The sequence below is a fragment of the Pteropus alecto genome, unplaced genomic scaffold (genome assembly GCF_000325575.1).
Source record: "Pteropus alecto unplaced genomic scaffold, ASM32557v1 scaffold459, whole genome shotgun sequence".
NCBI classification, from domain to species: domain Eukaryota; kingdom Metazoa; phylum Chordata; class Mammalia; order Chiroptera; family Pteropodidae; genus Pteropus; species Pteropus alecto.
This window is the reverse complement of record NW_006442483.1, coordinates 265,146-283,145: the sequence shown is the minus strand read 5'-3', so window position 1 is coordinate 283,145 and position 18,000 is coordinate 265,146. Positions and strand designations below refer to the sequence as shown.

Sequence of the window (18,000 nt, the reverse complement as noted above, 5' to 3'; positions counted from 1 at the left end):
AAATTTATCTACCATGTGATCCAGCCATCCCCCTACTGGGTATTTACCCCAAAGACTTGAAAATCCATATCTGAAAAGATACTTACACACCGATGTTCACAGCAGCATTATTCATGGTGGCCAGGACATGGAAGCAACCAAAGTGTCCTACGATAGATGTTTGGCTAAAGAAGCAGTGGTACATATATACAATGGAATATTACTCAGCCATATGAAGAGATGAAATACTGCCATTTGTGACAACATGGACGGACCTCGAGATAATCATGCTAAGCGAAATAAGCCAGACAGAAAAAATTGAAAATCACGTAATATCACTTATACGTGGGATATAAGCCTAAAAGCAACAAAGGAACCAGACAAACAAACAGAGACACATAGACATGGACTATAGATTAGTGGTTACCAGAAGGTAGGGGATGGGAGAGGAGAGAAATGGTAGATGGGGTAAAGGGGATCAATTATAGGGGGACAGGGGGATGGTGAAGTGTGTAAAGGGGATCAAATATGTGGTAGCTGAAAGAAAGTAGACTTTGGGTGGTAAACACAGAATAGAATATACAGATGTCAAATTATAATGTATACCTGAAAATTATATAATTGTATTAACCAATGTTACCCCAATAAACTTAATAAAAACTGGAAAAATAAAAAAAAAATGTTAAACATAGAATTACCATATGACCCAACAATTCCCCTCCTATGTACAGGCCAAGAAAAATAAGAACATGTCCAAAATCTTTATAGAAATGTTCAAAGCAGCACTATTCGCAATCACCAAAAAGCAGAAACAACTCAAATGTCCATCAAATGATGAATGGAAAAACAAAATGTGGTCAATCCACACAAAGGAATAGTATTCAGTCATGAAGAGGAATGAAGCACTGAGGAATATGCCACCATGTGGATGAACCTCGAAAATATCATACTGATTGAGAGAAGCCAGATGGAGAAGGACATATATTGTATGATTCTATTTATATGAAATGTCCAGAACAGACAAATTCATAGCAAGAGAAAGTGTATTAGTGGTTGCCAAGTGCTAGTGGAGAGGGAATGGGAAGTGATTGCTAATGGGGACGGGACTTCTTTTTGAGGTGATGAAAACGTTCTTAAATTAGATAGTGGTGATGGTTGTATAACCTTGCGAATATACTAAAACTCACTTTTAAATGACTGATTTTATGGTCTGTAATTATATCTCAATTTTAAAAAATGAGACAAAAAAAATAAGCTGCCATTCTTATGAGAGTATCCTTGTAAGTGAATAGCTGCCTTTCTCTTGAATCTTTTAAGATTCTTTGTTTTTAACCTCTGGAATTTTATTTGTGATGTGTGTTGGTGTGGGACTCTGAGTTAATCTTATTTGGGGCTCTTTGCCCTTCCTGGACTTGTATGTCTAATACTTTTGCCAGGTTATGGAATTTTTCTGACATTATTTCTTCAAATAGGTTTTCAATTCCTTGATCTTTCTCTTCGCCTTCTGGTACCTCTATGATATGGATGTCAGTATACTTAATGTTGTCCCAGAGATCTCTTAAACTATTTTTTCTTTAATTCTTTTTTGTTTTAGCTGTTCCATTTGGGTGTTTTTTGCTACCTTGTCTTCCAACTCACTTTTTTGATCTTCTGCTTCATCTAATTTACTGTTAATTCCATCTAGTGTATTTTTTTAAATTTCAGTTATTATATTTTTTATTTCCTAGACTTGTATGTCTAATATCTTTGCAAGATTTCTCCTGACCAATGCAGTGTCAGTTTTTGTGCCAGTGCTGTTTCTGTGGCTTTCTGTAAAAGTCTCAGATCACAGCAAGGTTAGTTGCTGCCCACCTCGGGCCCGAAGACAGCAGAGATCTCTTCAAGAAATACAGTAATGCAGGGCAGGAGTTGTGGCCCACCGCTGAAAGTCTCTTCCAGGATGTGGGCCACAGGAGCCAAGCACCATTGCCTGTGAGGAATGCATGACCCCAGAAAGGGGAGGATGTGACTGGCTGACTGGCAATGGGTCTGCCATCGTCAGCTTATTGGTCGGGCTGGTATGCTTGATGTCATCCCACAGCTCCCTAAACTATCTTATTTTTTTTTTCTTTCTGCCATTTCAATTAGGTGTTTTCTGCTACCTTGTCTTCCAAATTGCTGCTTTGATCCAGTGCTTCATCTAATCTGCTGTTGATTTCTTCTAGTGCATTCCTCATTTCAGTTATATATTCTTTATTTCTGACATTTTTATGGCTTCTATGTCCTTTTTATGCTTTTTATCTCTTGTTGAAGTTCTAAGTTTCTTAAACATCCTTATAACCATTGTTTTGAGCTGTGTATTTGATAAGTTGCTTGCCTCCTTTAATTTAGTTTTTCTTTCTTTCTTTTTTTTTTTTGTATCTTTCTACTGTATTTTTTTTTTCCATTCAGGACATATCTCTTTGTTTCTTCATTTTGGCTACCTCTCTGTGTTTGTTTCTATATATTAGGTAGATCTGTTATGTCTCCCAGTCTTGGGCAGGTGGTCTTAGGTAATAGGTCATCTGTGGCCCGGTGGTGCAGTCTCCTTGATCACCTGAGGGGTTGCTCCAGGAGTGTCCATGGTGTGGGTTGTGTGTGTCCTCCTATTATAGTTCAGCCTTGATTGTTGTTCTCACCTTGGTGAGTGAAATTGACCCTTTAGCTGACTGGCTGCATGTTTCAACCATGGTCACAGCATAGGAGCCGCTGTGTGAGGGTTGACCACCCCCCCCCCAGAACAGATTCAGCCCAGCAGATTCTGGTGCCTGCTGAGACCACCCATTGGGTGTGGCCACTTCTGGGGTTAATCAAGTGGTTCTTTGTTGTGGTCTGAAGCCAGTCTCCAAGTGTGTTGGTTCTGGAGCCCCTTGGGAGGAACGCCTGTTCAGTTCAAGATCATCTACTGCTATGACTGGCCTGGGGCCTTTTGGTAAGAACTCCAAAGTGATTTTTGTTAATAGTTTCCCATGCTGGACATGGTGGTTTGTGTGAGAGTCTACCCTGGAATCCAAGGCCAGCTGCCACCAGTACCAGGCCTGTAGTAGCTCTGCAAAAGCACCAGGGCACTCTAAGTACTCTTGCTGTCTGCTAGCTGTCTGTGAGCCTCATCTGCTGGAGGAGCCTCATGCAATATGTGAGTTGAGTGAAGCAATGTCTCAGGGAGTCACCAGGGTGGGGCATATGGTGTTCACCAGGTTAATGCAGATTCATATTTGGTGCCACTGCTGAGCTTGGAGATACTTAGCAAAATTCTGGGAGCACACTGAGGCCAGCCATCACTTGTCTGTGGCCCTTGGACCCTGAGAGTTCTCTATGAAAGACTGCAACATAGGTTGGCTTCTGGCTGCTAGCTCTAAAAGTGACTTTCCGTCACAAAAGTTGAGGACAGTTGTTTGCTGCTGAAAGAACTTCCTGCAATTTAGAAGCTGAAACTAGCTCCTAGCTGCTTAAAGAGCCTCCTGTAGTGCAGGGAGTGGGGCTGGATGCCCATCACTAAAAGTGCCTCTGGCGGTATGCAAGTTGGATGTGATGGGATCCCAGGGTTGAGTGAGTTGTGTTCACCAGGTTACTGCAGATTCAGGTTTGGCACCAGTGCTGAGCCTGGAACTTCTCAGCAGAAGCCACAGAGCACACTAAGACCAGCCACTGCCTGCCTGGGGCCCACAAATTTCCAAGAATTCTCAAAGAAAGATTTCAGTGCTATTTGGGGCTGATGGCTGGCCAGGAAAGTAGTGTGTGAGTTGAGGTCAGCTCTTTGCTGCTGAAATAGCCTCTTGCAGTATGCAAGCTGAAGCCAGCTACTAGCTGCTAAAAGGGTCTCGTGGTATGTGAGTTGGGTTCCCACATTATTAGTCATGTTTCCTTAGGCTCTTTTTAGCTGTGAGAATCTTTCAGACTTACTTTGTTTTTGATGACCTTGACAGTTTTGAGGATTACTGATCAAATATTTTATAGAATGTCTCTTAATTAAGATTTGTCTAACATTTTCCTCACGATTAGAAGGGACTTATTGGATTTGGGGAGGAAGATCACAGAGGTTAAGTGGCACTTTAATCACATCATATCTAGGGTACATACCATCAACATGATTTATTAACACTGATGTTAAGCTTGATTACCTGTTCAAGGAAATGTTTAAGTTTTTGCACTGTAAATTTACTTTTCCCCCATTTTCAAACTGTACTCTTTGAAAGAAGTCATTATGAGCAGCTCACATTTAAGTAGTAAAGGGATATGTTTTAGCTCCTTGAGAATGAGTATCTACCCAAATTATTTTGAATTATTTTACAAAGCAGATTTGCCCCTCCCTCTCCCACTCCTGGTTTATTTACTTATTCAATCATTAATTTATCTTAGTATAGGCTCATGGATATCAATTTTATACTTTATGTTATACTCTAATATTTTTTCATTTTTATCAAATAGTTTTTTACAGCTCAAATTCTTCCAACAATGGCCATATTTCCAACTTTTTCAGTTGGTTTCTGTATCTATTTGACATATGCCAATCATTTTTTAAAGCAATTTCTTTCTCTCTAGCACTACAAAGGGAACAAAACTTCTTATGTGGCCTGGAAAGTCTTCAAAACATAATGTTTTGACCTGAAATTTAAAAGATTAATGGTATTGGAGTACGGCATAAGAAATATGGGCAATATATTGTAATAGCAATATCTGGTGCCAGATGGTATCGGAGTAACTGAGGGGATCTCTTCATAAATTCTATAAATGCTTAACCATTGTGTTGTATACCTGAAAATAATAATAAAAAAATAGTAGGATTTTATGAGTTTCAAAGTGGTCTTCCATGCAAAGGGAGAAGCACATTCAAAGTCATAGAGATGTGAAAGAACATGGTATCCTTACAAAAACAATAATTCTGTGTAACTGCTTGGAAAGTTGAATGGGGTCAGAAGAATGCCTGAAAAGATAAATTGTAACTGACTTTTGTGAAGAGCCTTCTGATTTAACCTTTCTCTTAGAATCTCTTAGTAATATAAAAATAATAACATGAATAGATTCTATTGAGAGAAATTACTAGAAATGAATATTTAAAAATTTAAGATCAGTTAATGAATAGCACTAAAAAGAAGAAAAAAATCTTCACAGTGAAATTTATCTTCTTGCAACTGAAATCCAATACTGTCTGATAATATATCAAAAGTGTAATAAAAATGTCTAGTGGTTGTGATTTTATAAGTGCTAAAACAAGAACAAAACTCTTCTAAGATGATAGATTTATGACAGCTACTGTACAGGGTGGTTAATGATCATAGGATTTATTATTAAAGATAGTGATCGTCTCATAAATTCCCTTGATAAGTATACATATTTATAAAACATACTTAATAATACCTGGTAAGTCATTTTTATACCTATTTTTTTAGTATAACTTGTATTAGTCTGCTCAGGCTGCTATAACAGAATACCATGGACTAGGTAACTTAACCAATAGATATTCATTTTTCACAGTTTGGGAGGCTGGAAGTTCAAGATGAAGATGTCGGTTTTGTGAGAAGTTCCTTTATTTTGGCTTGCAGGTGGCTGTATTTTCACTGTGTCCTCACCTGGTAAAGAGAACACCATCTCTCTCTCAGTTCCTTTCTTACAAAGCCACTAATACCAGCATGAAGGCCTTATCTTCATGACTTAGTCTAACAATAATTACGTCCTAAAAGTCCCATCTTTAAGGCTGTAACAAATTTTGTGGGGTGGGGAGACAATTCAGTCCATATTAGGCCTTTATTACATACTTTAACATATAGAACTTGTGTAAAATTTAAAATTTTAGTGACTCCTAAAAATATCTTCACATAAAACATTCCAAGATTGATATATATGTATTACTTAGTCAACTTGGTTTCAAATAAAGTATAATATGATTTCACAAATCAACAACAAAAAAATTATCTCAACTTTCACCGTAGGCTAGGTAATGCTATATTATAACAAGAGGGTAGCAGCTGTCCATATACAGCTTGCAAACATTTCTAAATGACACTTGCTGTACCTAGGTCTGTGTAAAAATATATATTTGTCAAGATTCAAAACAAAATTTTTCATAGAAATGAAAACTGACTAATTTAGAAACTCATTTAATACAGGTGTGTATTCTTTGTAATTACATTAACAGATTTATTAATGAACAGTTGGAATAGATTTTCTAATATCTCATGAGAGTGCATCTGGCAATAGGTGCTAGAGAAGGAAAACTATAAAAGACAGTTTTCTATGAAAGCACTGTAGGCACATAATCATTCAATAGTCAAGCAACCTAATGATATCTGCCTATTATTGATATACTTTTAAAGAAAAGTATACTTGAAAGTATGCTTTATGCATTATACCTTTATAGAAAATTCCTAATTGGAGAAGACAACTCACCACCACCACAATAATTTGTCATAACTCACGTGCTTTTCATGCTGTGCCATTTTCAAATATTCTCCTTTTTAACAATATTAAAGGAATGCCTCATGGATGGTTAGATAGCCTCTTTTTACCCCAAGGTTCCAGGAAATAATGGGAGAAATTTTTGCTTTAAATAAATAATGGTGGATAAACAAGCAAATACATAAATTTACTTTAAAACATCAGCCATAATCAGCCTGTTTTGCTATAGCAGTTTCTTAAACATATATACAATAAAAATCTGATTAAGAATACCTATTATTTATCATTGTAATATTTTCTTCTTGATTATAATATTACACCCATCGAATTTTCAAAGAAAATAAAGATTTCATGAATATTTTTTAACTTTTTATAAATTGTTTATTGGAGTAACATTGGTTAACACAATTATATAATTTTCAGGTGTACATTATAATTTGACATCTGTATATTCTATTTTGTGTTTACTACCTGAGGTCCAGTTTCCTTCAGCTACCATATATTTGAACTCCTTTACTCAGTCCACCCACCCCCCGCCCCTCTATATTTGACCCTTTACAGTATCTACCTTCTCTCTTCTCTCACAGTCCCTACCCTCTGGTAACCACTAGTCCATAGTCCATGTCCATGTGTCTCTGTTTGTTTGTCCTGTTCATTCGTTGCTTTTAGGTTTATATCCTACATATAAGTGGTATCATGTAATTAATTTTCAACTTTTTCTGTTTGTCTTATTTCGCTTAGCATGATTATCTCGAGGTCCATCCATGTTGTCACAAATGGCAGTATTTCATCTCTTCGTATGGCTGAGTAATATTCCAACGTATATATGTAACACAGCTGCTTTATCCAATCATCATATTACCTGAAGCATTCACTTGCTTCCATGTCCTGAAAACTGTGAATAATGCCGCTATGAACAACACTGTGCAAATAACATTTCGGATATGAGTTTTCAAGTCTTTTGGGTAAATACCCAGCAGAGAGATTGCTGCATCATATGGTAGATCAATTCTTAGTTTTGTGAAGAACCTCCATACTGTTTTCCATAGTGACTGTACCAACTTGCAGTCCCACCAGCAGTGTATGAGAGTTTCTTTTTCTCTGCATTCTCTCCAAAATTTGTTATTAATTGTCCTTTTGATTATATCTATTCTAACAGGTGTGAGAAGATATCACATTGTGGTTTTAATTTGCATTTCCCTAATAGCTAGCGACGTTGAGCATCTTTTCAAATATATGTTGGCCATTCGTATGTCCTCTAGGGAGAGGTATCTGTTCAGGTCCTCTGCCCATTTTTTGATTGGATCATTTGATTTTTTGTTGTTATTGAGTCGTGCAAGTTCTTTGTATATTTTGGATATCAGGCCCTTATCAGAAGTGTTCCTAGTATATATATTTTTCCATTCGGATGGTTGTCTCTTTACCTTGTTGACGACTTCTTTCACTGAGCGAAAACTTTTTAGTTTGATGTAGTCCCTTCATTTATTTTAGCTTTTACTTCCCTTGTTTGAGGTCAAATTCACAAAATCCTCTTTAAGTCCAACATCCTTGAATTTAGTTCCTATTTTTTTCTATGCATTTTATTGTTCCGGGTCTTATATTCAGGTTCTTAATCCATTTTCAGTTAATTTTGGTGTGTGGTGGTAGACAATGGTCTGGTTTCATTCTTTTGTAGGTTGCTTTCCAATTTTCCCAGCACCATTTATCGAAGAGGCTTTCCTTTCTCCACTGTTTCTTTTTGTTGTTTTGTTTTGTTTTTATTTTTGTTTTTGTTTTGACAAAAAATTATTTGCCCAAATAAATATGGGTTGACTTCTGGACTCTTGATTCTGCTCCACTGGTCATTGTGTCTGTTTTTTTCTGCCAATACCATGCCGTTCTGATTACTATTGCTTTGCAGTATAATTTGAAGTCAGGAAGAGTGATGACTCCAGCCCTGTTATTTTTTCTCAGGATGGCTTTGGCAATTCGGGATCTTTTGTGCTTCCATACAAATCTGATGATTTTTTGTTGTATTTCTTTAAAAATGCTGATGGGATTTTGTTGGGAATTGCAATAAATCTGTATAATGCTTTAGGTAATATGATCATTTTAACTATGTTGATTCTTCCAATCCAAGAACACGGAATATCTTTCCATTTCTTTGTATCTTCCTCATTTTTTTTTTAATAGGGTCTTGTTGTTTTCATTATATAGGTCCTTCACCTATGTTTGGTTAGATTTATTCCTCGACTTTTTTTTTCTTTTTTCTTGCAATTGCAAAAGAAATGATCCCCCCCCCTCCTTTTTTTGACACTTTCTTATTAGAATATAGGAAATGTATGGGATTTGAACATTGATTTTGTATTCAGAAACTACTGTATGTGCTTAGTGTTTCTAGTAGTGTTCTTTTGGTGTTTTTAGGGATTTTATATAGAGAATCATGTCATCTGCAAATAGTTGCAATTTGACTTCTTTGTTTCCTATTTGGATGCCTTTTATATCTTTCCCTTGTCTGATTGCACTTGCTAGGACCTACAATATTATATTGAATAACAGTGACGATAGTGGACAGCCTTGCTTTGTACCTGAGGGAAGTATTTTAGTTTTTCACCATTAAGTGTATTGTTGGCGGAGGGTTTTTCATAGATGGCTTTTATTATGTTAAGGTACTTTCTTTTTATAACAATTTTGTTAAGTGTTTTGATCATAATTGGACTCTGTATCTTGTCAAAGGCTTTTTCTGCATTTATTGATATGATCATATGATTCTTATTTTTGATTTATGTGGTATATCACATTAATTGATTTTTGTATGTAGACTCATCCCTGTGCCCCTGGGATGAAGCCCACTTGATCGTGGTGCACAGTCCTTTTAATATGTTGCTGTATTTGGTTCGCTAGTATCTGATTTAGGATTTTTGCATCTGTATTCATGAGAGATATCAGTCTGTAGTTTTCTTTTTTGTGTGTTATCCTTACTGGGTTTTGGTAGCAGGGTAATATTGGCTTCATAAAATGAGTTAGAAAGTATTACTTCTTTTTTAATTTTTTGAGGAGTTTGAGAAGGACAGACAGATATTAAATCATCTTTGAATGTTTGGTAGAATTCACTAGTGAAGCCATCTGGTCCTAAACTTTTCTTTCTTGGGAGATTTTTGATTAGTGATTCAACATCTTTACTTGTTATAGATCTGTTAATATTTTCTAGTTCCTCTTGAATGATTTCGGTAATTTATGTGTTTCTAAGAATTTGTTCATTCCATCTACATTATCTAATTTGTTGGCATACAATTGTTCCTCTCCTGTATTCCTGATTTTGTTTATTTGTGTCTTTTTTCTTTTTTCTTTAGTGAGTCTAGCCAGGGTTTGTCAATTTTATTATTCTTCTCAGAGAATCAGCTCTTTGTTGCATTTATTTTGTCTATTGTTTTTTTTGTTTTCAATTTCATTTATTTCTGCTCTAATTCTGATTATCTTTCCTTCTGCTGAATCTTGTCTTCATTTGTTCTTCCTTTTCTAGTTTTTTAAGATGAAGCGTTAGGTTGTTTATTTGGGCTCATTCTTGTTTTTGGAGATAGGCCTGTATTGATATGAACTTTCCTCTAATGATCGCTTTTGCTGTGCCCCAAAAGTTTTGATATGTTGTACTATCATCATCATTTGTTTCTATGTATCTCTTGATCTTTCTTTTTCTCCTCTGACCCAGTTATTCTTCAGTAAAATGTTGTTTATATCCCATGTTTTTGTCTTTCTTCCTGATTTCTCTTTGGAGTTGATCTCTATTTTCAAAGCATTATGATCAAACAATATGGTTGTTATGAGTTCAACCCCCTTATATTTATTGAGGATATCTCTGTGTCCCAGTATGTGGTTGATTCTTGAAAATGTTCCTTATTCACTAGAGAAGAATATATAAGCAGTTCTTTTGGAATGGAACATTTTGTAAATGTCAGTTATGTCCAGTTGGTTTAATGTGTCATTTAAGGATATTATTTCCTTATTGATTTCCAATTTAGATGATCTGTCCATATCTGACAGTGGTGTATTTAGGTCCCCAACTATTGTAGTGTTTTGGTCTGTTTCTCCCTTAAGTTCTGTTAGTAATTGCTTTACGTATTTCAGGGTTTCTCGTTTGGGAGCATAGATAGTAATAAGTGTTATGTCTTCTTGGTGCATGTTTCCCTTTATCATTATAGAGTGTCCCTCAGTATCTTTCTTTACCTTTTTTATTTTGAATTCTAATTCAGCTGATATTAGTACGGCTACTTCCGCTTTCCTCTGAATGCCATTTGCTTGAAATATCATTTTCCACCCTTTCACTTTGAGTCTATATTTGTCTTTGCAGCTGAGATGTGTCTCCAGAAGGCAGTATATGGTTGGGTTTCGTTTTTTGAAGCATTCTGATACTCTGTCTTTTTATTGGTGAGTTCAATCTATTTACATTTAGGATGATTATTGAAATATGAGATCTTCTTTTAGCCATTTTATCTTTTGCCTTCTGGTAGCTCAGTGTTTCCATTGCTTCCTTGTCCTTGTGTATCTGTTTTCTTTATTTTTTTTGTGCTTGTGGGTTTTCTCTCTGGTCCTTCTTTTTTTATGTTATATACTTCAGTTCTGAATTTTTGGTGTGCGGTTACCTTTACGAATATGTAAAGGATGGTTTTATACTAATACATACATACATATACACACAGTCATCTATTTTCTTCTATGCATTCCTTATCTCCCTTCCTCTTCGTGAATTTGTGTCTTTGGATCCTCTTCTTTTCAGTCACTGTTGTCTCAATTTGTCCCTATGTATGTTGAACATTCATTACTATCTTACTATAGTATTTCTCTTTTTATCATTTAAGCTTATAATGTCCTGTTCTTAGTAAGGGTTGCACTCCTCTGCTTCTATTTGCCTGATAATCACTTTACTCCTAATTATGTATTTTTTCCTTATTTTTATTTTCTGGTGAGCTGACCACTTTCTTTATTTCTTGTAGTGCAGGCCTCATAGTGGAGAATCTCCTCAATTTTTGTATGTCTGGAAAGGTCTTAATTTCTACTTGATATAGAGGAGAGTTTTGCTGGATACATTATTCTAGTCTGGTAGTTCCTTTCACTTAATAGTTTAAATATTTGTTTCCATTCCTTTCTGTCTTGTTAGGTTTGCACTGAGAAATCTGATGATAATCTAATGGGTTTTCCTTTATAAGTTACCATTTTCTTCTCCCTGGCTGCCCTGAGAATTCTGTCTTTGTCTTTGATTTTTGATAATTTTCATACAATGTGTCTTGGTGAAGGCCTTTTTCAATTGAGATCATTGGATATTCTGTTGATTTCGTGAATTTCAAGCTCCATCTCATTCCTGAGATTTCGGAAATTCTCATCATCTATTTGTTTTAAAATGCTTTCTAGTCCCTACTCTTTTATCTCTCTTTCGAGAATGCCCATTATTCTTATGTTTCCTCTTCTGATGGTATCAGCTAGTTCTTGAATTTCTCTTTCATTATTTTTCATTCTTCAGTTTCTCTCTTCTTCCTTATTTACTTCTAGATTTCTGTCATCAGTATCACTGATCATTTCCTCCATTTGGTCGACTCTATTTCCAAAGCTTGCTATTTCAATTTTCAACTCTTGCAGTGTCTTTTTTTTTTTTTATCCCCAAAAGATCCATTCTACCCTTTTTGAGGGTTTCAATCTCCTTACTCTGCTCATCTAGTTGTTTTTTCAGTTCCTGAAATTGTTGATAAGACTCATTTCGGAATTCACTGAGTTTTTTCAGAAGTACCTTCCTGACTTCTCTGTTATTGTAGTTGCATATTTTCATATCTGTAAGCTTATTTCCTGGAGATTTTTCTCTTTCTTTCTGAGATGTCTTGTCATCTTGGTTGTTCACGGTGTTTAATGGACTATTTCTCCTCCTGGGCATTAATAGAAATGTATTCGCCTTTTTTTCTAGAAAAAAAATATTTATTATATAATGGTCTTTCTTTAGCCTGTTGCAAAGATGGCACTTTTGTTTTCTAGTAGGTAGCGTCTAAGTCTCTTGGATCCTTGCTTTATATAAAGCCTTAGTAATGCATTTTTATTTTCTCGTAGATATTTAATCACGCTCGCTATCCTCCGTTTCAGTCCCTCTCAGTGCTAGCAACAGTTTCGGTAGCATTTGCTCAGATTTCCCTGGAGCTCCACGGTGTTTGGTCTCGAATTGTATGGGGGGAGAGGCCCTCTGGTTTGGGAGTTGGGAGCTGTGGCTCAGCTTTGGTTTTACACCTGCAGACAGTGAAAATCAACTGTTGTTTTTTCTGCCATTACACTCTCTGCTTTCTAGCCTGATGACTGGGCCCTGCAATTGAGTGTGTGGAACTCACAACTCTCACAGGCAGGGCTCTTCAGGGAAGGGTTCTTTGTTTTTTTTTTTTTTTTTTCAGAAAGATTTATTATATAAAGATCTCTCTTTAGCATGTTGCAAAGAAGGTGCTTTTCTTTTGGTTTCCAGCAGGTGGCATCTAAGCCTCTTGGATCCTTGCTTTATATAAAGCCTTAGTAATGCATTTTTATTTTCTCGTAGATATTTAATCACGCTCGCTATCCTCCGTTTCAGTCCCTCTCAGTGCTAGCAACAGTTTCGGTAGCATTTGCTCAGATTTCCCTGGAGCTCCACGGTGTTTGGTCTCGAATTGTATGGGGGGAGAGGCCCTCTGGTTTGGGAGTTGGGAGCTGTGGCTCAGCTTTGGTTTTACACCTGCAGACAGTGAAAATCAACTGTTGTTTTTTCTGCCATTACACTCTCTGCTTTCTAGCCTGATGACTGGGCCCTGCAATTGAGTGTGTGGAACTCACAACTCTCACAGGCAGGGCTCTTCAGGGGTCTCGCTGCACCTTCTTTCCTCTCCCTTCTCCTACAGGGCTCTACAGTGGCTGCAAGAGGCATCTCCTTTATTTCTCCAAGTCTATCATTTGACATCTGGGATTCTGACCTGTGGTTGCTCTTATGTGCAGATCTCACGTTCAGACATGCTGATGTGCAGTTTTGGTGTTCTTTGTTGAGTTTTAGATGTTCAGCTTATTGTTGTTTCAAGAAGAAAGATCTGGGAATGTCTCTCACTCCTCTATGTTTCCAAAAATTGGAACTTGTTTTAAATTGTGTTTGATTGTGGTGTACACGTAACTCCTTTATCTATGTAACTTCCTGTAGACAAGTTTTTACGTATCCATAATATCAGCAAAGTTAATCTTCAAGGATGAGTCTTCGGTTCCTTGTATTCCAGTTTCTTTTTAATTTTAATGTGAAAGGCCAAAATTGCATCTGTAATACTTGACCTATCTTTGCCCTAAAGTCCCACAGGAATGAGGTGAAGGAAGCTCAAGTGGATGCAGTCTCCAATTGCTTAAGCGAGACTTGGACAGAGCTGTCTGAGTAGAGAGTCACCAACAGAAACTACCGAGGAAACCAATGCTAGAAAAAGAAAATCTGAACTCTCATGGATTTTTTTTAAGCTTATGTTAAAAATAGCAAACACTTTTCACTCTACCCATCCAAGATCCAAATTTATTTTTAAAAGTTTTCCAGTTTTTCTTAATATATCACATAGTTTTTGGAGGAAATTTTATTTGTTTTATTTGTTTGACATGTTCATTTCTCTGATTCAATCTTATGTACTATAAAAATAAATATTTTTAGTAAAATATTACAGTTAATGTGATGAGATTTGAAAAGATCAAAAACCTGAGTCTAGGCTTTACTCATAATGGCCCTTGTACAACTTTATTTCTTTATTTTCAATAATACTATGTTTGCTTTTAGGTGTAATAAAGACACAAAGAATCAATCAGAGAGAGAAAGACAATATGAAATAGTTTAGATATTTTATTTTCTCAAGCCAAAATCTTTGATAACAGATAGGACTTGTGACTTGTTTTTTTTTTCCCATATCCAGAAACAAGTTCACCTTGCCAATTTGTTGTTTATGATAGCATTGCTTCCTTGATACGGTACCAAATAGAAGGGCTGTATTCATGTTCTAGTCATATACAACTAACACAGCAGAAAGAAGACAATTCATATACTTTTAAAATAGATTTTAAACTTTTAGAAAACATGAATCTATCTGTATTGATGGTACACTTGTGTGTACATTATCTTTGCTCATGCACTCAAATGGGGCATTTGTCTTTAATCTAACAGTATATTTTATGAACATATAAATTGAGCAAGTTTCAGATTTAAACTTACCAATTTCTCTCTGACAACCTCAGCAATATTCCTGTTTTAGGTTGGTGACATATCTTTTCTCCTGGATTAAGCTATGAGAAATGGGTAGAAAGCTAACATTGTCCATTCTTTCTATCTATCCAGAGATAATTCAGAGGAGAGAGAAGATAGTGTATGAAACATTAGGGCTTACTTTTGCTCATTCTTTAGGCAATTAAGAGGAGACAGGTGAATGTGAACTATGACAAACATAATATTTCTTTTCAGCAGTAATGCTTTCATTTGAAATATTTCCTTCAGTGTGGAAGTTTCTTGCCAACTAATTTATATATCATATTTCTATTTAAATAAGTATTTGTAGTTTACTGTGTGATCATATACCATTCTGAGTCTTTTGGGAACATCTTTTCCAAGAAGACAGTCTCTAACTGAACAAATACCTGCCCTCTGAAAGAGCCAAATGGGAGACTTCTAACTCATGCACCCAAAAATAATATAAGAAGCTACTCTATACCTAGGATTCCTTTTAATGCTGGAATCAATGTGTTGAAAGACAAGGATATTTAGGGATGCATTATGGATTTTTAATTGTTTTTTAAGTAAAAAAAATAATAGAAGCTACATGAAGATAATACCCATGGTGGTATTGAAAACACATTAATTTTTCCCCTTTTTTAGTTCCTTTTGTAGATTATTTTCTTTTCCTATTATGTCCTAATTCTACAATTTTATTTAAGACCAGGGATAGAATAACAGTAGTAATATCTCTTTATTCTGTGTGTGGTGAATGCATTTACTCCTTTGCTTTATCTCTGCTATAATTTACAATTAAATGTTGAGCTTTGGAATATGAGAGGGCATGACAATAAGACTATATCAAGAGTAACAAATCTCATGTTTCTAGCTTTCATACTTACACATTACTAAAAAACCTCTAGTGCCTTTAAAAGCGTACAATATTTAATTATTGGGGGGCTGGATATGGGGAGTTAATCTTTGAATATTATTAAAATATAATGTATACTTTCAAAATATAGTAGGCATAAAGCATAGCTCAATATTTGGAGCCAGTTAGGTTTATATTTCAGCCAGTAGTAGGCGAGTTATTTAACCTATGTATATATTGCAGGTAATATCAATACCTGTCTTTTAAATAGGGCACTCCAGAAAACATGTTTGATCATTTGACAGAGAGCATAAACTACTTTTTAAAGATAGTTACGATGCAGAGAATAAAAGGATACATAGGATCTAATAGAAAGATACATTAGTCAAGCTCTCTGAGGCTGAAAGGAAGAGAAAAACTAGGTTACTTTTAATTACGAAGATTTTAAATAAAAATATGCAAGAATAATTACTACAGGGCCCTTCAACAACCACCTAATCTTGGATGTACAAAACAACATATGAAAACAGGAAAATTTGTTCAGTGTTCCTTTTCCTGGCAGCCATAGCTGAAATAATCTACCTTCTTTTGTAACAAACACAATGGCCCCAAATGGAGAATTTGGGTTGATAGACTACTGTCTTATATGGAGTAACTCACGGGCACTTGTCCTCTTTAATACTCAGCTTATAAACGGTTACTTTCAAATAAAGTGTTGATGCCTAGTACATTCCTAATTTTAGGGCAACAGAGATGGTTTCAATGAGATCTAGTGTTAAAACTAAGTCACTTCAGCCAATGCATGAGATAGATCACTAAAATTGTGATGAATCATTAGCAAACAAATGCAGTTGTAAAAGGATAGTACTAAATACTGACTATTTTTTTAATTTAAATTTTCTTTATTTTTAATGCTTTAATGTCACCACATATTCGACACCTTTTACCCTGTCTACCTCCTCCCTCCTCCTCTCCCTTACCCTTTGATAACCACTAGTCTATTGTGTATGTCCATGAATCTCTCTTTGTTTGTCCTGTTCATTTGTTGTTTTTAGGATTATATCATACATATAACTCATATCATGTGATTTTCAACTTTTTCTGTAAGGCTTTTTTCACTTAGAGTAATGATTTCGAGGTCCATCCATTTTGTCACAAATGGCAGTATTTCATCACTTTTCTAAATTTATTTTTTTGGTAACATTGGTTAATGAAATCCAATAAAATTCACCTGTACACTTTAATAGCTGTATAACAGTAAAACATGTCTATATTTACACTGTGTCTTAACCTCCCATAGTTAGATTTCTTTCTGTCAACACATATTTGACCCACTTTACCCTGTCTATCTCCCCCCCCCCCTCCACTTACCCTCTAGTAAACACTTGTCTATAGTCCATGTCCATGAGTCTCTGTTTGTTCTGTTCATTTGTTGCTTTTAGGTTTATATCCCACATATAAGTGATATCATGTGAATTTCAACTTTTCTGTCTGGCTTATTTCGCTTACCACGATTATCTCGAGGTCCATCCATGCTGTCACAAAAGGCAGTATTTAATCTCTTCTTATGGCTCAGTAATGTTCCATTGTATATATGTTCCAAAGCTTCTTTATCCAAACATCTATCAGGACACTTATGTACTGGCCGCTGCAAATAATGCTGCTATGAGCATCGGTGTGCAAATATCTTTTTGGATATGGGTTTTCAAGTCTTTGGGATAAATATCCAGTAGAAGCATTGCTAGAGCATAAGGTAGATCAATTCTTAGATTTTTTAAGGAATCTCCATAATGTTTTCCATAGAGGAGGTAACAATTAGCTGGTGGCAGCAGTATATGAGGGTTCCTTTTCCTCCACATCCTCTCCAACATTTGTTACTACTTGTCCTGTTGATAACAGCTATTCTAACAAGTGTGACGTGGTATCTTATTGTGGTTTTGATTTGCATTTCACTCTCAGCTAGTGATGTTGAGTACCTTTTCCTATGTTTATTAGTAATTTGCATGTACTCTAGGGAGAGGTATCTGTTCAGGTATCTGTTCAGGTATCTGTTTTTTGAATGGATCAAAAATTTGGTGTTATATACTTTTTCAGATAATTCCTGTATGGTTCTTTGTATTTCTGCGGTGTCTGTCATAATTTCCCCTCTTTCATCTCTGATTTTATTTGTGTCTTTTCTCTTCTTTAGTGAATCTAGCCAGGGCTTTATCAATTTTACTACTTTAGCAAAGAATGAGTTTTTTGTTGCATTTATTTTTTCTATTGTTTTATCGTTTTTATTTTATTTAATTCTGCTCTAATATTGATTATTTCTTTCCTTCTGTTGACTTTAGGCATCATTTGTTCCTCTTTATCTAGTTTTTTTCAGATGAAGCAATAGGTTGTTTATTTGGGCTTGCTCTTGTTTTTTGACATAGGCCTGTAAGGATATGAACTTTCCTCTTGTGACCAATTTTGCTGTGTCCCAAAATATTTGATATGTTGTAATATCATTATCATTCATTTCTATGTATCTCTTGATCTTTTTATTTCTTCT

General features: G+C 35.5%; 1 pseudogene; it reads left to right on the top strand.

Moving 5' to 3' along the window:
- The window catches only part of LOC102889684, a 31,504-nt pseudogene extending 17,717 nt beyond the window's left edge, over positions 1-13,787 (top strand).
- The last annotated feature ends 4,213 nt before the right edge of the window (positions 13,788-18,000 follow it).